The following is a 21,784-nucleotide window of genomic DNA, read 5'->3' on the forward strand; positions in this document are numbered from 1 at the left end:
CTTTATTTTTAACAAGCTTGAGGAGGATAACATATGCTTGATTATAAGCTCATCCTTCGGATGAGTCCAACCCAGTTTTGATTCGAACCCTAGGAAGGAGTGGTTCGTTCCTGTTTGTAATTGAACAGGTCCTTTACTGTGAAATGTTTAACGAGCCCAGTATAGGAGAAACTTGGCGTTTTTCAATTTTATAGAGTCTAAAAAACTTAAGAAAACTCCAAGTTGAACTTTTTCGTAAATTTGTGTCCCTCAAGCCCGAAAAAGTATAAAATAATACCTAGGGGAACCGCTTGATCTTGCGACCAAGGAGTACTTTCATAATTAGTGTCACTGACCTGAAAAGTAAAAAGCGATCAAGGACACGTCGTTTTATTTCCGTATCGAGTTTGAAACGACAAAAACACGGCAATCTTTTCCTGATTTTACGGTCAGAAAAGAGCTATAAGGGGACCGTCTTTTAATTCCGTTTTAACGAGTGTAAAAGAAACGCTCGGCAATCTTTTCATGTTTTAGGAGTCAGAAAAGGGCTTAAAAGATGACTCTAAGGTTTCACTTTTTCGTATGTTTTAATGAGTTCGAAAAAATGATAAAAATGTACTCATATGGCCGACTTTCAATTTAATTTACGAGCAGGAAAAGACGGAAAGAACTCGGCATTTTCATTTGTTTTACGAGAATGAAAAATAGCAAAATAATCTCGGTATTTTCATGAGTTTAACGAGTCTTGAAAATAACTAAAATTGACTCGAGATAGGTTTCATTTTTACAAAAGCTTGAAACAGACAAAAACTATGCTTCAAAGTAGTTTCATTTTTACACAAGCTTGAAACAGAGAGAAAACTGTGCTTGATGCCCCCTAAGCATAATTGTTAGAGCGCATGCCCCCCAGCTTCATTTCATTCAACCAGTTGGATGAAATGAAGGTTCAAGACGAGATAATTTGAAAGACTCGACCTAAAACTGTAAGAAAATTATGCAAAACACTGAAATAACTAACCTAAATATACAACTTAACATTTACGAGATCTAGTCAATCTCTCGACTCGAGTAGAGGAGGATTTGTTTCATTTTTTAACGAGCTTGACACAGGAAAAGAACTATGCTCGGATTCGGTTTCATGTTTACGCAAGATTGAAACGAAAAACTATGCTTGTTATAAGTTCGCATGCCCCCAGCATAACGACGCAAATCAAGGTACATGCCCCCCAAACTTCATTGCATTCAATGAGGTGGATGGAATGAAGCTTTACTTTCAAGATCTTGGAAAGACTTGTGGGAGTTGTTTCATTTTTTAAACGAGCTTGACACAAGATAAGGAACTATGCTCGTAACTATTCTCTACAATCTACCTAACAAAAACTCTACTCTAAAAACCTTGATTCATTTTTTAACGAGCTTGACACAAGACAAGGAACTATGCTCTTAAATCCTTGATTCATTTTTTAATGAGCTTGACACAAGACAAGGAACTATGCTCATGACTACTATCTACAAGCTACTTACTTAACCTACCTTTGTTTCATTTTTTAACGAGCTTGACACAAGACAAGGAACTATGCTCAAAAATTTCGCATGCCCCCAGTTTAATGATGCAAAATGAGGTACATGCCCCCCAGGCTTCATTGCATTCAACTAGATGGATGAAAGGAATGAAGGTTTACTTTCAATATGTAACTTGAAAAGGGAGTTGTTTCATTTTTAAGGAGGTTGACACAAGAAAAGAACTATCCTCATACCTGATTTATTTTTTAACGAGGTTGACTCAGTAACAGGAACTATCCTCAAAACCTTATTGTCTACAATCTACCTAAATATCCTAAAATCTACCTGATTCATTTTTTAATGAGGTTGACTCAGTAAAAGAACTATCCTCACTGCATCCAGTTTCATTTTTTAACGAGGTTGAGACAGGAACAAACTATCCTCGCTACAACCTATTTCATTTTTTAACGAGGTTGATACAGGAAAAACTATCCTCGTACACACTGATTCATTTTTTAACGAGGTTGACACAGTAAAAGGAACTTTCCTCATGCTCCTTGTTTCATTTTTTAATGAGCTTGACACAAGACAAGGAACTATGCTCATAACGTCCAGTTTCATTTTTTAACGAGGTTGAGACTAGAAGAAACTATCCTCACACTCACTGATTCATTTTTTAACGAGGTTGACTCAGTAACAGGAACTATCCTCATACCTGATTCATTTTTTAACGAGGTTGACTCAGTAACAGGAACTATCCTCACACCTGATTCATTTTTTAATGAGGTTGACTCAGTAACAGGAACTATCCTCACACTCACTGATTCATTTTTTAACGAGGTTGACTCAGTAACAGGAACTATCCTCATACCTGATTCATTTTTTAACGAGGTTGATACAGGAAAAGACTATCCTCGTACACACTGATCATGGCTTCCAACTGGAAGAAAGACATGTCAATGGACACACCTTGATCATGGCTTCCAAGAGGTCTTCATCAGAAGGAAGAATACTCCTCTGGAAGGAACACATGTCAAGGGACTCAAAAGGGATAAGAACATCGTGTTCAAATAATCCCATAGAGTTTTCCATGTCAATTACCGGATCTAAATCAACAGTGAGAGGCTCACTTACATCGGTAACTGAAAACATGGGACCAGTTGCCACATAATTAACCCGTGGCAGGGTAGATACCACTTTAGAATCAGGAACATTTAGGGGTGTCATATTATTGGTAGTTGAGACAAGACTAGGGAACGAAAGCTGGTCTACAGTCACAATACTGCCATTGTGAGGGAAAGACATCACGCGAAAGAGTGTTGATACGACAGCTTTCATTGCATAAACATAGTCTCGCCCAAGGAGTAAATTGAAATCCAAGGGACCTCGAACTACCATAAGATCAATACTGACAGTTTTACCTTCCAAGGTAATAGAAAACTTAGGAAGGATCCCTAAAGGTTCACTAATGGTTCTGTTAAAAGCTTTCAGATTCTGCGTAATAGGCGCAAGCTGAGGGGAACCCAAAGCTTTCCAAACAGTTGAGGATAAAATACTAACAGAAGCACCTTCATCTACCTGAGTACGATGTATGTCCCTACCACCAGCCTTGACAATGATTTGGAAAGGGATGGAGGAAGGAAGACGAGGTTCTGTCAGTCTATTCCAATCAAAGGAAAAGACCTCAGTGCTTGGAGGGGGTTCTGTAGAAACAGGTGAAATGCCCCCCAGCATAGAAGAATCTGATGTAACAGGAAGAACCTGAGCGGTATGAAGTTCACTCTCTAAATGGAAAGTGGGATCGACCGAATGTGAAATTGAATCGACCACTTGATCAACTAACGGATCATCAACCTGAGTGACATGAGTTTCACTCTCCAATGGAAGAGTGTGATCGACGGTACTTGAAACGAGATCAATTACTCCGTCAGTTGACGGTAGGTTGGGAGAAAGTTTACGGTAACCAGTTGGAAATTCTTGCTGTGGAACAGTAAGGTTTTCCAACAATGTTGAGGCTTCATCCATGTGAGGGCAAATGTGAGTTTGATGACTCCCTTTACATAACTTACAAGGAAACCTAACTTTACCCTTTTTCCCAGGAACCTGACTATCACTGGTTGATGGATCAACGGAAAGTTGATGAGATTTTTCTGACCATACTTCCAAGACCTTTGGAATACCAGGACAATTGACAAGGAAGTGGTCACCCTTACAAAGCCTGCAAGGGTATTTGGGTTTACGATGTATGTCGGAATTTTCCTCAACACAACTAACACTTACAGCCATGGTTGGTTGGTTGACTTCTTTCTTATCTTGCTTCTTCTTCTTCTTCTTCTTCTTCCCTTTCTTCTTCTTCTTAGCCTCCTGGTTACTAGCCTCAAGGCTTTTACCAGGCGAAGAGGAAGAAATGGAGGAAGAAAAATTAGGCGAAGAAGGTAAAGGGTCAACAAAGGGTTGGTGATGTTGAGATGGTGAACTCTGTTGAGGTGAAGCATCCGGTTGAGGTGGAACAATTGGAGTACTTTGGGCCAACGAAGTTGAAAATAACCATATCGGTAATCCTATTGTAAATCCAGGTAATGACAAAGTAGCCATATAAGGAGGACCAACATTTCCAAAGTAAGGAAAAGTACTAGGATTCTCGTTAGGAGGGGTTCCTAGGTTGATAAATTCCGGAACATTTGCCATTATATTCAACTTCAGTGAATTTTATTAACAATTTAAAACTAAAATTAACAATTCACAATTCACACCTAACAATTAAAATTCACAATTCACACCTATGGTCTCTAAAAGTAAAAACAAACAAATTAACACGCGCTATCAAATCTAGGAGTCAAACCACACACAAACAGTAAGCTCTCCGGACCGAAAACACTAGTTGGTGATTAAGCCCAACCTCGCAGAATCTAGTACAGAAATAGTGGGTGGAACAGTTACCCCGGCAACCTGCTTAATGAATAGACTGGACCAAGTTCCTCCACTTTAACCGTCTCGAGTGAAGTGAACCCCCCAGAAAATCCAAGTGAGTATAGCCGACGTCTGCTCCAGGTACAGTGGGACCTTCCCTCCACCGTCACCTCGGTAGAATCCTAAAGATAATGGCCACTAAGGTTACCAACCGCAACAAATGCACCTGGGGGAACAGTCTAAACTCCGACAGCACGCAAGGGCAGAGTAGCAAGCTCAATCCCCTTACCGGCTCCTTGACAGTAATCCAAGGTTTACCGATAAGTGACCCCTGGCTCCTCGACAATGGTTAATCCGAGGTTTACCGTTTGTAATACGTACTGTCTGGCGTCGTTCCCAACGAGGGAGGATGGATCCCCTCACTGGTTCGGACACGAGCTCGTGCTTCTCCTTTAAGAGGAGCTTTCCCAGAGTACAAGTGAGACAATTGGATTTATTCTATCACAAGATAAGTTACTTGTTTGGTTTTGTTGTCTTGGAGAGTTAATTACTCACCTACTCCAAGACACTAGCCTGATCTATATTGGTGCTTCAGAGTCCTAGAAATGTAAAAATTACTAGATGAATTTTAATTAAGCGCTGTGTTATTAAGGCTGTTTTTACTCAAAGGGGTAAATGGAGATGAAACCAATGGTGTTATGACCCGACTCAACTGAGTGCAATCGAATATGATAATGTAATCTTTTCAATTCGATGAATCCTAACTAAAGTAAGGAGAGAGTTTCCATTCAATTCCAACAATGCAAAAAATTGATCACTAAGAGAAAATATAAAAAATTCTCTAATGCACTAATTTTATCAAGAAAAACCAATGCAAATCAATTCCAAACCATTTTTTTATTTTTATTTTTGTGTAAATTCAAATCAAAGAAAGCTGATCTAAATCTACGATTGATTTTTCAGAATGTAAACTATGCAATTGTAATCTAAGCACAATTCACTTTGAAAAGTATGCAAATGTAATCTATGCACATTTTTCATTCATATTCTGAAAATGAGAATTCTAATTATGCAAATGTGATCTATGCACGAGAATCCTCAAACACAAGACGATTCTAATGTGATCTAAGAACCAATCAAGTGCAAGTCGAGAAAACTGGGTGAGAGTTCCAAAGATCCAAACATAAAAACACTCAAAGGCGATTAACACTCATACACAATTTAGCCCCCCCCCCCCCCCCGGCGAATGAGGGGGAAATTTTTTTGCAAAAACGAAAGCAAAAAGATGCAAAATTGTGAAAAGACTGAGACAAACCGCCAAGTAATGACCAAAGGAAATCAAATCAAGAATTTCTCAAGAAAGAGACTCAAAACACCCAATTGATGAAAGCTTAAAGCAGGAATGCTAATGAAACAAGCTCAGGTGAAGATCTTTGACAAGGGACTAATGAATCTGGGCAGAAAAAACTAAGAAAAAACAAAATCTAAGAGCAAAAAAGGCAAAAAATGGAATTTTCTCAAATTTTGGCAGGGGACGCAGGCAACCCGTTAGCACAGGTGCGGGCCCGCTCTGTGCACACAGCAAAAGTGCGTCCAGGGACGCACTGTGCAGCACTCAGAGGGTGCGTCCTTCTGAAAAACTCAAGAAAAACCAAAATAAAACTAATCCTAAGCTAACCCACCCAGAGACAGAATCACAGAGCCAAAATCAGAAAAATAAACCAATTTTCTCAAAGCAAAGTTCACACAAAGGAAAAGACTTTTCTCATCAATGGAATCTATCCCCAGTATGGTCGCCAATTTGTCACACGGAATCAGTCAAGGGTGCGGACACAACTGACCTTCCTAGAAGTCTAAGACATTCTAATGACAAACAAAACAAACTGGAGCTATCCTTCTCTAAACATACATTATGATATGAGAAATCAAGTGTTTCATTCTTACCTTTGTCCAAACGCTGTTGTAGAAGTCCAAGCTTTGTTGATCTGGATGAGCTCCTCCTTTTCTCCAAAACCTGAGCCTTGGTGTTGTGCAAGCTCCTTCCAGGGTCCACAAGAGTCTTCCTCTACTTTGACAAAGCTCACCCACTTCCAAATAGAACAAGTAAAGATGACAATCTCTCTTCACAAGCTTCTAAATGGGAGTCCTAATTCCTGCAGCATTTACCCTTAGAAATCTATAGCTTTCAACCTCTCTCCTTCTGGCCCAATGCCTGTATTTATAGTGCTCAAGAGGAAGTTAATTAGGTCCACCATCAATGGGATAGTCCCCTCTTTGGATGGGATCACTCCCTTATTGATGGGATAAGTTCCTCTTTGGTAGGAGTGCATGAACCATCTGGAGGCGCTCAATACACGTCAAACAACCTTCTAGAATGCTCTAGAAATGACCACAAGTAAGTTTTTGAAGATAAAACTTGCACATTTTAACCTTTTCAGAGGGACGCACCTGCCCCTTTAGATACAGAGCGTCCTTGGACGCAGACCTTATGAACAATAGGTGCGTACCCGCAGGCAAGGTTTGAGAGAACCTGCGTACCCAGAGATAAACATATTTATAAAGACTTTCTCTCTTTCTTGGAGTTTGACATGAATAGCAGAGGCATAAGACTTGCTTAAGAGGGTAGTATGACTGTTGATAGAGCCATACCAACTGTAAATAGCCATGGTGACATTTTTTAGTGTAACAGGGGCCCTAAAGCAGTGTTTGCACACTAACGCCCTCTGGCTAACCTGTAGGGAGCGTTAAACGCCCTATATGACTTGTTGGAGGGCGTTAATCCTCCCTGTGTACCAGTAGGGGGAGCGTTAGAGCTTGAGGGCACAACTTAAAACCCCATGCATTGATTCTTGAAGTTGTATTGCCCCATTTTGACTGATTTTTAGGTTCTTTTGCACAGGTTTCAGGCCATAATGACTAGCCTATGGAGAGAACAGGCCCATGATAGCCAGGAATTATTAATGCAAAACGATCCAACATGCATACTTGCATTGCGCCGCTGTGGTTTATTGAAGTATTCAAAGTTGGAGCTGATGAAAGGGTAGGAGGATTTATTGAGATGGATTATCCAGTGCTGGGATGAACACGAGCAAGTGTTCAGGATTGTAGATCATGAGCTGGCTATTGACCATGATGACATATACTTTTTAACTGGTTTGTCATGCCATGGGGCACAAGCAAACCTCACCGAGGGTAGGCCTGATCCATGATATACTTTAGAGCTTGTGCAATCCCACTTCATCCTTGAGAGTGGACTTGTCAGCAACAAAGTCCCCATAGAGAGGATTAGGTCCAGGTCTATGAGGGCCATTTTATGGTTGATTGTGCGGTTGGTGGGGTCAAAGAGTCCCCACATTGCAACAAAGGCCCAACTATTGCTTGCAATTGACTATGTCTAGCCACAGATGTTCAACTGGTGTGAAGTAGTGCTTCTCCAGTTGAAGGCAGAGTTAACTGCATGCAAGACTCAAACCCAACAAAGTTTTGGGTATGGTACTCTCATAGTCTCATTCATTCTTGAGAGGGTACCTATTATGCACCCAAGGATGAGCTTAGGTCCCTTTGATCCAAGGGAGTCGAGATAGGGGCGATGGTCATCACTCAATCCTCACACAAGAGGAGGACCGATCCGACATTTCTTCGAGGAATATTTCTTCCAGTGGCTTCGTGGCCAGATCGTGATGATTGACAACTATGCTTATGAGGGCATGGACTTCACTGGCGACCTTGACTTGATGTTGCCGCTCGGGACCAACTGGGGTCCTCAAGGTGAGAATGGTTTTTGAAAGTACTTCAAGTATTTTTTAGCTTTTGAATGTTTATGTGATGTTTTTATGGGTGAACAAGTACTGACATGAAGCTTTATGCTTAACACAAATGTGGCGCCATTATGACCTGCAGGCGAACCCCGCCATATGAGACAAGGAGGCCAACTACCTGTTGGCGGGTGATGCCGACAATCTTCGCGAGGTTTTGAGGAACCTAGAGGGCTTGAGCATGGGTGTGCCCCCCCTTCCTATGAGGGAGATTCCCGCTCATATGCAGTGGCACACAGTCGGTGTACCTGAGCGATTTCTGGTTCCTCTTCAGAGGATAGCTAGAGCGGTTTTAGCATTTCAGGAGCAGTAGGCTCTTTTTAGCAGGTGTTTTGGCATAGCCAATGGGTGTTTGTAGCTAGGCTTAGTAGCCATTTTGTACTTAAAACATCCAAGTTTTGGAATATTTCGATGTAAAAGACTAGATTGTATATATATATACAGATATTTTGGTATTTTGATGACGTAAATGTTTTTTAAATGTTTTTGTAAAATTTTTAACTTTGTAAATTTTTACTTTTCATGCATGCTTCTATAGTGAATGAGACAGATACCAATCTAACACATAGTTTTCTAATGAATCAATAACTATATTAAATTATCTAGGAATGTGCTCATATGTGATAACTTCAAATTGACGTTCCAAGAGTCATACCCTTAAATAATGATGTAACAAGGTTGGATTATGAATGTGATAACAATTTGTCAATTGCATAACAACTAGTTGAGAGTCTAACCTGATCACGAGATTGGAGATGTCCCTTGATGACGCTTGTTGGCCGGATAAATCGATCTTGCGGACAAGGCCGATCTCCCTAGTATCAAAAGATATCTAACAACAAACAAGACAAGCAAATCTATCTTTCTCTAAACATATTGTGATTCATTAATAAAAAATATAGAGGTGTTTAGACCCTACCTTAAGTCCAACGCTAGTTTGTAGCAGTCATCCTTCAACTGTCCGAAAGTGTTTCCTTTTGAGAACCTATAATCACAAACAAGCACACATCAAATAACACCTGCATAGCTAATATCATAAATCATGTTCATTATGGTGATCAAGGAATCCATAAAATAAACCATAAAACACAGCTTATTGAGAAAAATAAACTTATTTGTATTAACTTTGAAATAGAAGAACCTTACAACCTTTGGTGCCTTGATGTTGTATAAGCTCTTCCCAGGGTCCAAAACAAGGAATATCCCTTACTTTGACAAGCCTCACACTCTTCCAAATGAGATCAAAGAGGTATGTAATCTCTCCTCACAAAATCTCAATTAGGAAGACTAAGTTCCAGCAGCATTTCATCTTAAAAATATTCAGCTTTCAACCTCTCAAGTAACCAGCCCAATGCTTCATTTTATAGTGCAAAGGAAGGAGGTTACAGGTCCACCTATGAAGGGATAGAGTCCTCCTTCAAAGGGATAAGCTCCTCACATCAAGGGGTTAGCTCCTTAAGGTATGGGATTCATGAACCTTAAAGGAGCGAACTTGCCACCTCAAGATTCCTTCCAGAAGCTTCTAGAAATGACTCAAAGTGAGTTTTTAAGAATATACTTGTGCCTTTTTGACTTTTACAGGGGTCCGCACCCATAACACAGAGACAGAGCGGTCAGGTGCACAGGGGACATGACCTTTAGGTGCGGGACCGCAGGTAATGCTAAGAGAAAGTGCGAAACCAGAGTTTTAGAGACTTTTGAGGGCTTTCTCTTATTTTCAAGGCTTGATATGAAGAACTGAGGCTTAAGACTTGCAAGGGAGGAAAGTATGAGTGGTAATGGACTCACACAAATTGCAGAATGTCAAGGTGACAATTTTTGTGCAACAGATTTCCCCCTAAAGTGTGAAGTCTGTAATAAATGAAAATGAAGTATTTCATGTACGAAGAGTGAAGTACTTTATCATTTCAAGGATCATCCAATGGACACCCCAGTCGAAACCTGTAAAAACATTCAATGCAAGATATATATATGTGAACATATCATCGTTAAGGTAGGCATTCCCATGCTCAGGTCAAAACTGACTAGAAAACTAACTAAACTGCTCTGATACAAGAATGATTTTGTAATACATCACGAGAATAGACATATGTAGACACAATATGGGCGCAACCATCTATTTATGAATAGTCCACTGTATAATGAATAACAAAATCCCTCGCAACATGGATGGTAGAAACTAGATCCAGGGTCTTGATTTCTGCTTCCCGAACTAGTACGATTCTATCCATGCGAATGAATGTGTCGAAGTCGAACATGGTAGAAACCACTTGATTACCAGTCAATGATGTGAACTGTTAACAAGTGTGAGAGAAACCACCAGTAATGTCAATGGCTCTCAAAGTACTCAGCACAATCCATGAAATGTGAATGAATGAGTTGATGTCGAACATGTCATAGAATCCTTTGATCGAAGGTCAATGATGCAACTTATCGTCGAAGGCGAGAAACCTGCCATTAGGGCATGCAGATTTCAAGGTACTGACGATTTCTAGATCATCTTTCTAGATAATGAGCTGAAGTCGATAGAAAGCGATCTGTCGTAGGCAAGCCCACAACATGAAATCATAGATCAAGTTTTGAAGAAATATATTTGGCAAGGACTAACTCAGGGATGGTCAAAATGGATGACAGATATTTTGCAAATGAATGGTTTATTTGAATTGACCTCTTGAACACATAACGACACTGCAGATGGTTTGGTGACAATTGACCCAAAGCTAATACCCATAAACGGGCTAAAGAATTTTAATATGGTTTGATTAACTGTTAGGCAAAGGATTTCCCAACCCAGGTAAACAAAAAGTGTCGTGTGCAAGGGTGATTGACTACTTTTCTAAAACACAAATTATAACAAACAGGTTCATTTTTCTCTCTTTTCCCCCACCATTTCTGGCAAGTACGTCTTTATTTTTGACAAGCTTGAGGAGGATAACATTTGCTTGGTTATAAGCTCATCCTTCGGGTGAGTCCAACTTAGTTTAAAATTCGAACCCTAAGAAGGAGTGGTTCGTTCCTGTTTAAAATTGAACAAGTCCTTTACTGTTAAATTTTAACGAGTCCACTATAGGAAAAACTCTGTGTTTTTCAATTTTAGGGAGTCAGAAGAAAAACTTAAGGAAACTCCATGGGTGTCCTTTTTCGTAAATTTGTGTCCCCCAACCCCATAAAGTATAAAATAATACTTGAGAGAACCGCTTGACCATTACGATCAAGGAGTACTTCTCATAATTAGCGGCTCCGATATGAAAAAGTAAAAAAGCGATTGAAGACACGTCGTTTTCTAACCAATATCGAACTTGAAACGACAAAAGTCTGGCGATCTTTTCATGTTTATACGGTCAGAAAAGAGCTGTAAGTGTATTTCCCTTTTAATTTCTGTTTAACGAGTTAAAAAGGGAAAAACTCGGCAATCTTTTCATATTTTACAAGTCAGAAAAGAGCTTAAAGAGGACTCGTCCTAGAGGAACGAGTGGTATAAAGGGTAGCAACTGGTTCCAGCAATGGTGGAACTGCTCAAAACATGTAATGGTTAAGAGGCTGGCTAATAAAACCACTCATAGATGTCGTCCCTCAGGAAGGGTAAACAACCAAGTGAAAGCATATGACCAGCCAAAGAGATGGTGGCGATGGAATGAAAACAACCAAGGCTCATCTAACAGAATTTAGTGGATAAAGATGACAATTACGAGATGTAAATCGGGTATGGGTTCTTTTTTACAAAAGCTTTAACCACAGAGAACTCTGCTTGGATTCGATTTCATGTTTACACAAGATTGAAACGAAAAGCTATGCTTGTTATAACTTCGCATGCCCCCAGCATAATGACTCAAATTGAGGTACATGCTCCCCAAGCTTCATTGCATTCAACCAGGTGGATGGAATGAAGGTTCACTTTCGAGATATTGTAAAAACTCGACTTGGAAAGGGAGTTGTTTCATTTTTTAATGAGGTTGACACAGGAAAAGAACTATCCCCAAAACCCTTGTTTCATTTTTTAACGAGCTTGACACAAGACAAGGAACTATGCTCATGACCCCTTGTTTCATTTTTTAACGAGCTTGACACAAGACAAGGAACTACGCTCGAGACATCCGGTTTCATTTTTTAATGAGGTTGACACGGGAACAAACTATCCTCAAAACATCCAGTTTCATTTTTTAATGAGGTTGAGACAGCAAGAAACTATCCTTGCGATAGGTCAGGAATCAGAAAACCATTGTACAGCTTGATATGAAATTTCAAAGGGATTCAAAGGCATCGCGCCATCAAATGAATCCACCTCGGAATCGAAAGGTACGATCCAAGGATCATCAAAAGCAATAGTGTTCGACGAAATCATATGAATAGTTGATATAGAAGGCGATACATTAGGAGGAGGGAAGGAAAAAGTTCCTAGTAAACCAGAATCTTTAATCAAACCCTCCCCAACATCCTTGTAAGGGATAATTGTTTTACCGACATGCTGAACACTATCAGTAGAGGCTGGTTAGATGAGAAATAAATCAGCTGGTCTATCGTAACGATTTGTCCGTTACGAGGAAACTTAATAAGCTGAAAGACCGATGAAACAATAGCAGTCATAGCATAAGACCAACTGCGACCCAGGAGAAGGTTGTAATCTAGAGGGGCATCAACCACTTCCACATCTAAATTTACAATTTTGCCTTCGACCCCTATAGATAAATCTTCCAAAATACTAACAGGATGGAACCCTCGGCCATCAAAAGCCTTTAGAAATGTCAGAGACTAATTGAGTGTAGGAGAACCAAGATATCTCCAACACTGGATCGACATAATACACGTAGAAGCTCCCTCATCAATCACAGTCCGAAAGCAAGGTCTGTTTTTTAATAACACTGGAATCTGGAAAGCCATTTGATGAGGAAGGCGGGGTGTACTATTCTCTAAATCGAAGATTATTAGGTTCGAATCTTGAATATCAACAGCTCCTATAGCAGACAATAGTAATTGACATTGTGCTGGGCATGATTGCAGCAATTCCAAAACTGACATTGCTGAAGGGGCAACAGCTAAGTCTTCAACAATGTTATAATTCTGAGCAGCTTTCGCATATGGATTGAAAACTTATTTCCGAAATATACCTTTAGCAAGCAGTTTGGTTACTAAGTCTGGGTTGGGTTTCTCAATCTGTAGTGGAGCAGACCTAGGAGGAGGTGTAGTTGATGGGTTTGAATTAGAATATTCTACTTCTTTACCATCAACAGGATTGTTACTACCATAATCTTGTGATCGTGTCGCAATCCTGACATGAGACATCATCATAATGGGTTCTTCCAAGGTATTCGAGGAAGAAGCAACTGCTTTACTATCTCGAGTAGGAGAAGGATCCTTCAAGATAGTAGGTGTTTAAGAACCTTTAACGAATTTCGAAAACTCTGCTCGATATGGGCATCCTTTAGTAAAATGATCCTCGTCGCAGATGAAACAAGGATAGCGAGGTTTTCATTTTTCGTCAATAGATTCATTTTTATTTGTTTTATCTTTTGAATTTTGATTATTTTTGTTCTTCCCCTTTTCTTTACTACCAAATTTGGTCGTAGATGAATCTACGACATGGACGTCGGCAGAAACTTCAGCGGAAGAATCTCCTTTCGGGGAATCAGGTAAAGTTATTGTAGGAGAAGAATTCTTTGAAGATTTCTTCTTGCTTTTAATACTAATTGAACCAATCATACCATCAGCAGCATGAGACCCTGAAGGATCTGTATTTTCGGAAGATTATGGATTTTTTCGTGTAAGGTACCTGACTGCGTATAGACGAGGTCAAGGTACTGAGCCAGAGCAATGACTTGCTCTTCAGTGACAACTCCTGCCTTAGCTACATCTTCAGTGATTTTAGGTAACGATGATTTAACAAACCATTTTGCTAAAATTTGATCCGGAATGAAAACTTTCACTAAACGCCTTCTACGTCGTCATTCATGAATATGATCAGAAATATATGTGGACGTGGATTGTTTTAGTGAAGTTAATAATTTCATGCCATTGTCGTATCTGACAGGCAACTGAAAATGAGTTAAGAAAGAAGTAGCTAACTGACTGAAATTATAAAAAGAGCTTTGTGGTAACTCAATGTACCATTTGGCGGCAAGACCAATAAGTGGTTTTTGAAAAAGACGCAATCGAATTGAATCATCAATGATTGAATTAGATGCACACCAGAGGTTATAAGTCATCACATGATTTGACAGATCCTCACCTGACTTACCCTCGAATTTCAGGATATCACTGGGCAGCTTATTAGGCATTGGCGGCCAGTACGGAAGATAATAAATCAGATCGTTTGTAAGGCGCGACAAATCAGGTAAATCCAAAGTTGCAATAAATGGCAACTGACGGTTAGGTTCACGAAAACCTTATGTAACGTGACTAGCTCCAGGAGGAGGATATCCAGGATACCCTGGAATCGGATTTGCGTTAGGAATGTTATAACCTCCCGGGAAACTGGGAATAACCGGACCAAACTGGGGTTGTTGAGGCTGTTGATAAGTATAGCCAGGGTACGGTTGATATTGATAAACTAGATTTTGTACAGTACGACCGAATTGATACTGTCCCTGGTACGGTTGACTTGTGGCAATTGTACTTAGACCAGCTTGTCCTATAGGCATCTGGACTGAAGTCTGAACCGTAGGTCTTGACTGGGGCACAGAGACTTGAGGAGTTGACACTGATGCAGGGATAGTAGAAACCAGAGCTACAGATAGTCCAGAAACAAGTGTGGTAGATTGAACAGAAAATGCAGTAGGTGCAGCAGCAGTTCGAGGCGGAGTCTAAGGTGAGCTAGGCCTAGGCTGCTGAACTAAACCAGGTGCAGAGGTTTGAACCATAGGTTGGACAACTTGTTGGGTTGGACCAGAAACCAAAGGTTGTCCAGCTTGATTAGATAACTACACATTAGGTTGCAAAGTCTCTTGAGTTTGAGACGGATCCCACGCCATATTCATTCTGGGACCCATAAAAGGTTGTATGTATGGAGGACCATAACCTGGTTGAACGTAAGGCTGATAATTAGGAGGTACATTTCCAGCTCCTTGCAAAAATGACTGACCAGAAGGCGGTTGGAAACCTTGAGTCGGGTACTGACCTCGAGGTTGATAACCCTGAGGCACGTACCAATTCTAGGGTTGATAAGCATCCTGAGGAATATGGGGTTGACCTTAGGGTATGTACTGTCCTGAAGGTTGAAAAACTTGAGGTAGCCCTCCAAACGGAAACTGACTACCTTGGGGTTGCCCCCCAGGCGATAACTGACAACCTTGAGGTTGCCCCCCAGGCGGTAACTGAATATCTTGAGGTTGAGGGTTTGGAATACTACCAGACATCATAAAGATCTGTTCTACGTTCAATGTTTTAGTTCCATTATTACCAGGTGATAACTGATGTTCAGTTGGTCGAGGAGTTGCTCCTAAAAAGGTACCAGAAAGTGACTGGTACCCCAAAGGAACAGTAGGACCGCCATATAAAAATGTTTCTGGTGATTGGGAAAACATAGATGATTGTCTCGACATGATCGATCAAGAATAATAAACAAAGAAAATTTCAATAAAAGCACCTAAAGTCTCTAAAGAAACAAATAACTGAATCACATGCCTAAAAAATATAAGAGTTCAAACCACACACAAATAGTAACTTCCCGTACTAAAAACACTAGTTGGTGATGAAATCCAACGTCGTAGAATTTTAATACAGAAAGGGCGGTTGGAATAGTTACCCCGACAACCTGCTTAATGAAACAAACTGGCACAAGTTTCTTCACATCACCATCTTGAGTGAAGAGAACCCCCCAGAGATTCCAAGTGAGTCTAGTCGACGTCTGCTCCAGGTACAGTGAGACCCGCCCTTCACCGTCACCTTAGGAAATAATCTTAAGTTTATGGACACTAAGGTTACCAACAACAACAAATACAAGTGGGGGAATAGACTACGATCCGATCTACGCGCAAGGGTAGAGTAACAATGCTCAATCCCCTTGAAGGCTCCTCGACATGATCAATAAAATGTTTACCAACAAGTGATCACAGGCTCCTCGACAATGGTTAATCCGAGGTTTACCGTTTATAATATGCGCAAATCTTCTATCTTTCGCAATGAAACAGACTTGATTGTCTCAAAGGTTCGGACATGATCTCGTGATTGACTCCTTTAAGAGAAGCTTCCCAGATTATATAAACTACAATTGGATTTATTTCCTACCGCAAGATATAGCTACTTATTTGTTTTAACTATGTTGGAGAGTTAATTACTCCCTACTCCAAGATACTAGCCTAAGCTATATTGGTGATAAGAGCCCTAGAAATAAAAAAGATTGTTAGATCAATGTTAATTAAGCGTTACTTTTATGGGTTGTTTCTTAAGTCAATAGGTATGGAAATGAAACTTTGATGGTGTGAAGACTCGACTCCATAAACACTAAAAAATGCACCTAAAATGATAAACAATTCGTTTTTCCTTCAATGAATTTTTAGCTAAAAGAAAGAGTTTGAGAATGCAATTCTTTAAGAAACAAATCCTTCTTTCAACATAGAAATAAAAAGAGAATCCTTTTGTCTTTTTTAATAAGAACTCAAAACGAGACTACTAATTAAAGCTCACAAGAAATCCCCTTTCTTTTTCAAAATTCGAAACTACAAAAGACTATTTTCTTCAAAAGAAATTCTACAAGTTCTAGAAAACACTCAAAACTACAAAAACTAATTTTGAGATCTAAAAACTTGAAAAAACCTAATGTATAAAAGCTTCAATTCTTTTCAAGGACGTTTTACTGAGTTATTCAGTAAACTAAGGATTAATTCGTTCAGAATAACAAATCAATAAAAAACATCCAAATATGTTTTCTTTTATAAAAATGAAATCCAAAACTTATAACCAAGTTCGTTCAAAGATTTGCAAAGAGAAAATGAAATCTATTTCTCACAAAGGACAGATTTCACAAACCAGTCAGACTCATCAAGAAGACAAAAAGACACCAGGGTAATCTAAGGTTTCTCAGGCTTCTAATCTTTGAGTCACTACATAGACCAAGTGAAAACCAATCCAGGCATGCAAAACTTCTAGAAAATCATCTAAAACAAAAATACCAATGGAACTTACTTGCAAGAGATTTTTGACAGAACAGATTTGGGTAGACACTAAAAGCCATAAATAAAACCTAAACTTATCTGGAAGAAACCATTTTAGTTTTTTCAAAAATTTAACACGGTCTGCAGGCTTCCAGAAGAAACAGGAGCGGTACCGCTTTGTGTACTAAAGGAAAATTGCGGGGATGCCTGCACTGTCTTTAAAAAGAAAGTGCGGTCCTCTGAAAAATTCGAAAAAACAAAAAATAATCCATATCCTAAAAACTACCCAATCCCACACACATCAAGCAAAAACCAGAAACAATAACAAGTTTCTCAAGTCAAAGAAAAAGGAAAACCAAAAACCAAATTCAGTTCCCCGCGGAGTCGCCAATTTGTTAGCCGGATAAATTGATCTTGCGGACAAGGTCGATCTCCCTAGTATCAAAAGATATCTAACAACAAAGAGGACAAGCAAATCTATCTTTCTCTAAACATATTGCGATTCATTAATAAAAACTATAGAGATGTTTAGACCCTACCTTAAGTCCAACGCTAGTTTGTAGCAGTCATCCTTCAACTGTCCGAAAGAGTTTCATTTTGAGAACCTGCAATCACAAACAAGCACACATCAAATAACACCTGCATAGCTAATATCATAAATCATGTTCATTATGGTCATCAAGGAATCCATAAAATAAACCATAAAACACAACTTATTGAAATAAATAAACTTATTTGTATTAACTTTGAAATAGAAGAACCTTACAACCTTTGGTGCCTTGATGTTGTAAAAGCTCTTCCCAGGGTCCGAAACAGGAATCTCCCCTACTTTGACAAGCCTCACACTCTTCCAAATGAGATCAAAGATGTATGTAATCTCTCCTCACAAAAGCTCAATTAGGAAGACTAAGTTCTAGCAACATTTCACCTCAGAAATATTCAGCTTTCAACCTCTCAAGTAACCAGCCCAATGCTTCATTTTATAGTGCAAAGGAAGGAGGTTACAGGTCCACCTATGAAGGGATAGAGTCCTCCTTCAAAGTGATAAACTCCTCACATGAAGGGGTTAGCTCCTTAAGGTGTGGGATGCATGAACCTTAAAGGAGCGAACTTGCCACCTCAATATTCCTTCCAGAAGCTTCTAGAAATGACTGAAAGTGAGTTTTTAAGAATATACTTGTGCCTTTTTTACTTTTACAGGGGTCTGCACCCATAACACAGAGACAGAGCGGTCAGGTGCACAGGGGACATGACCTTTAGGTGCGGGACCACAGGTAATGCTAAGAGAGAATGCGGAACTAGAGTTTTAGAGACTTTTGAGGGCTTTCTCTTATTTTCAAGGCTTGATATGAAGAATTAAGGCTTAAGACTTACAAAGGAGGAAAGTATGAGTGGTAATGGATTCACACAGATTGCAGAATGTCAAGGTGATAATTTTTGTGCAACAAATTGCCCCCTAAAGTGCAAAGTTTGTAATAGATGAAAATGAAGTCTTTCATGTACGAAGAGTGAAGTACTTTATCATTTCAACGATCATCCTGTGGACACCCTAGTCATAACCTGTAAAAACATTCAATGCAAGATATATATATGTGAACATATCATCGCTAAGGTAGGCATTCCCATGCTCAGATCAAAACTGACTAGAAAACTAACTAAACTGCTCTGATGCAGGAATGATTTTGTAATACATCACGAGTATAGACATATGTAGACACAGTATGGGCATAGCCATATGTTTATGAATAGTCCACTGTATAATGAATAACAAAATCCCTCGCAGCCTAGATGGTAGAAACTAGATCCAGGGTCTTGATTTCTCCTTCCCGAACTAGTACGATTCTATCCATGCGAATGAATGTGTCAAAGTCGAACATGGTAGAAACCACTTGATTACCAGTTAATGATGTGAACTGTTAACAAGGGTGAGAGAAACCACCAGTAATGTCAATGGCTCTCAAAGTACTCAGTACAATCCATGAAATGTGAATGAATGAGTTGATGTCGAACATGTCATCGAATCCTTTGATTGAAAGTCAATGATGCAACCTATCGTAGAAGGCAAGAAACCTGCCATTAGGGCATGCAGATTCCAAGGTACTGACGATTTCTAGATCATCTTTCTAGATAATGAGCTAACGTCGATAGAAAGCGATCTGTCATAGGCAAGCCCACAACACAAAATCATAGATCAAGTTTTGAAGAAATATATTTGGCAAGGACTAACTCAAGGATGGTCAAAATGGATAACAGATATTTTGCAAATGAATGGTTTATTTGAATTGACCTCTTGAACACATAACGACACTACAGATGGTTTGGTGACAATTGACCCAAAGCTAATACCCAGAAATCAGCTGAAGACTTTCAATATGGTTTGATTAACTGTTAGGCGAAGGATTTCCCAACCCACGTAAACAGAAAGTGTCGTGTTCAAGGGTGGTTGACTGCTTTTCTAAAACACAAAGTATAACAAATAGGTTCATTTTTCTCTCTTTTCCCCCACCATTTCTGGCAAGTACCTCTTTATTTTTGACAACCTTGAGGAGGATAACATTTGCTTGGTTATAAGCTCATCCTTCGGATGAGTCCAACTTAGTTTAAAATTCGAACCCTAAGAAGGAGTGGTTCGTTCCTGTTTAAAATTTAACAGGTCCTTTACTGTTAAATTTTAACGAGACCAGTATAGGAAAAACTCGGTGTTACGCAGTAAATTGTCACTGTCTCCTTGTCAGTCTCCCTAATGTGTCATGAAATCAAATGCACCATGCTCATGCTCTCTAAATTGACCAAATGACCCGCTTTGCCAAAGTTTATTTCATCAACGCCTGTTATTAAAATAACCGCGCTGACTGGCGGCTGATAGTGTAACTGATGCGCTGCCAGCGCGGAAGCACACGGGTTTTCCGCGCTGGTCGAATTTCATGAGCCAGCGCATCCTATGAAAGTATTGAGCCGCGCTGACACAGCCTGCTCCGTTATTATGATGCGCTGTCAGCGCTCCAGTTCAGTGTTACACCCGCGCTGATCCAGTTTGGGCGAATTTGTTCCAACAGCCAGCCTTCCAGATAACTCCAGACCTGGTTGTTAGCCTTGTGAGTATCGCCCTCCCTTCTATGGCATGTCTGTTCGTCATTTGGAACCACCTTCCTTGGAGATAAGCTCATCCTCCCACCATTCTTGGAGACTCCTTCTCCTATTTAAACCTCCACCATTGCCATGAGCAGCTAGTTTTGGATAGTGTGGAATTCATAGTGCTTAGACTGCTGCTACTAGTAGGTAGTTGGTGTGACAAGTGTGGATTTGCTAGAGGAAGCTTAAGGAAGGTTGTGAGTGTTGCTTGTGTGAGAGAGAGCTTTGTTTTGGGAGAATTTACCTCCAAGGGTGAATGCTTAAGAGACTTGCTGGCTGGACCCTCTAGAGAAGGACTCAACGTCAGAACTTTGGTTGTACCTTTCTCTGTTATTGATTAATAATAGATGACTACTGTTATGGTTCCATTCTCATTTGTCTTTATAATGGTTAATGTGAATTACATCCTTTCTGACTGATGTATGATTGCTTTTATTAGATTTCACGCTTGTGTTTGTCTTTCTCTTCGTGTGTGCAGGTATCTATTCACGGAGATCGTGGAGGATCGTGACCGGCCAGAGCGAAGGAGCGAGAGCGGCATCCCTTCATCAAACAATAGCGTTGGAATCCAAGTAGGTGTTCATTGCCTCTCTTTTATTTGCAATTAGGAACTTGCACAATATCATTGATTGGTTGTTGCTAGACCCATTCTGGGCTAGTAGGGATCGCCTCTATCCGTAGAGGGGATTTACCTCTCCAGCACCTACGAAGGAGTGGTTCGTTCCTGTTTAAAATTTAACAGGTCCTTTACTGTTAAATTTTAACGAGACCAGTATAGGAAAAACTCGGTGTTTTTCAATTTAGGGAGTCAGAAAAAAAAAAAACTTAAGGAAACTCCATGGGTGTCCTTTTTTTGTAAATTAGTGTCCCCTAAGCCTGAAAAAATATAAAATAATACTTGAGAGAACCGCTTGACCATTACGATCAAGGAGTACTTTTCATAATTAGTGGCTCCGATATGAAAAAGTAAAAAGGCGATCAAAGACACGTCGTTTTATAACCAATATTGAACTTGAAACGACAAAAGTATGGCGATATTTTCATGCTTATACAGTCAAAAAAGAGTTGTAAGTGGACCGCCCTTTTAATTCCTGTTTAACGAGTTAAACAGGGAAAAACTCGGCAATCTTTTCATATTTTACGAGTCAGAAAAGAGCTTAAAGAGGACTCGTCCTAGAGGAACGAGTGGTATAAAGGGTCGCAACTGGTTCCGGAAATGGTGGAACTGCTCAAAACATGTAATGGTTAAGAGGTTGGCTAATAAAACCACTCATAGATGCAGTCCCTCAGGAAGGGTAAACAACCAAGTGAAAGCATATGATCAGCCAAAGAGATGGTGGCGATGGAACGAAAACAACC

The sequence above is a fragment of the Pinus tabuliformis genome, chromosome 3_1, assembly GCF_031772625.1.
Source record: "Pinus tabuliformis cultivar Carrire ecotype Pingquan chromosome 3_1, CPIR1, whole genome shotgun sequence".
NCBI classification, from domain to species: domain Eukaryota; kingdom Viridiplantae; phylum Streptophyta; class Pinopsida; order Pinales; family Pinaceae; genus Pinus; species Pinus tabuliformis.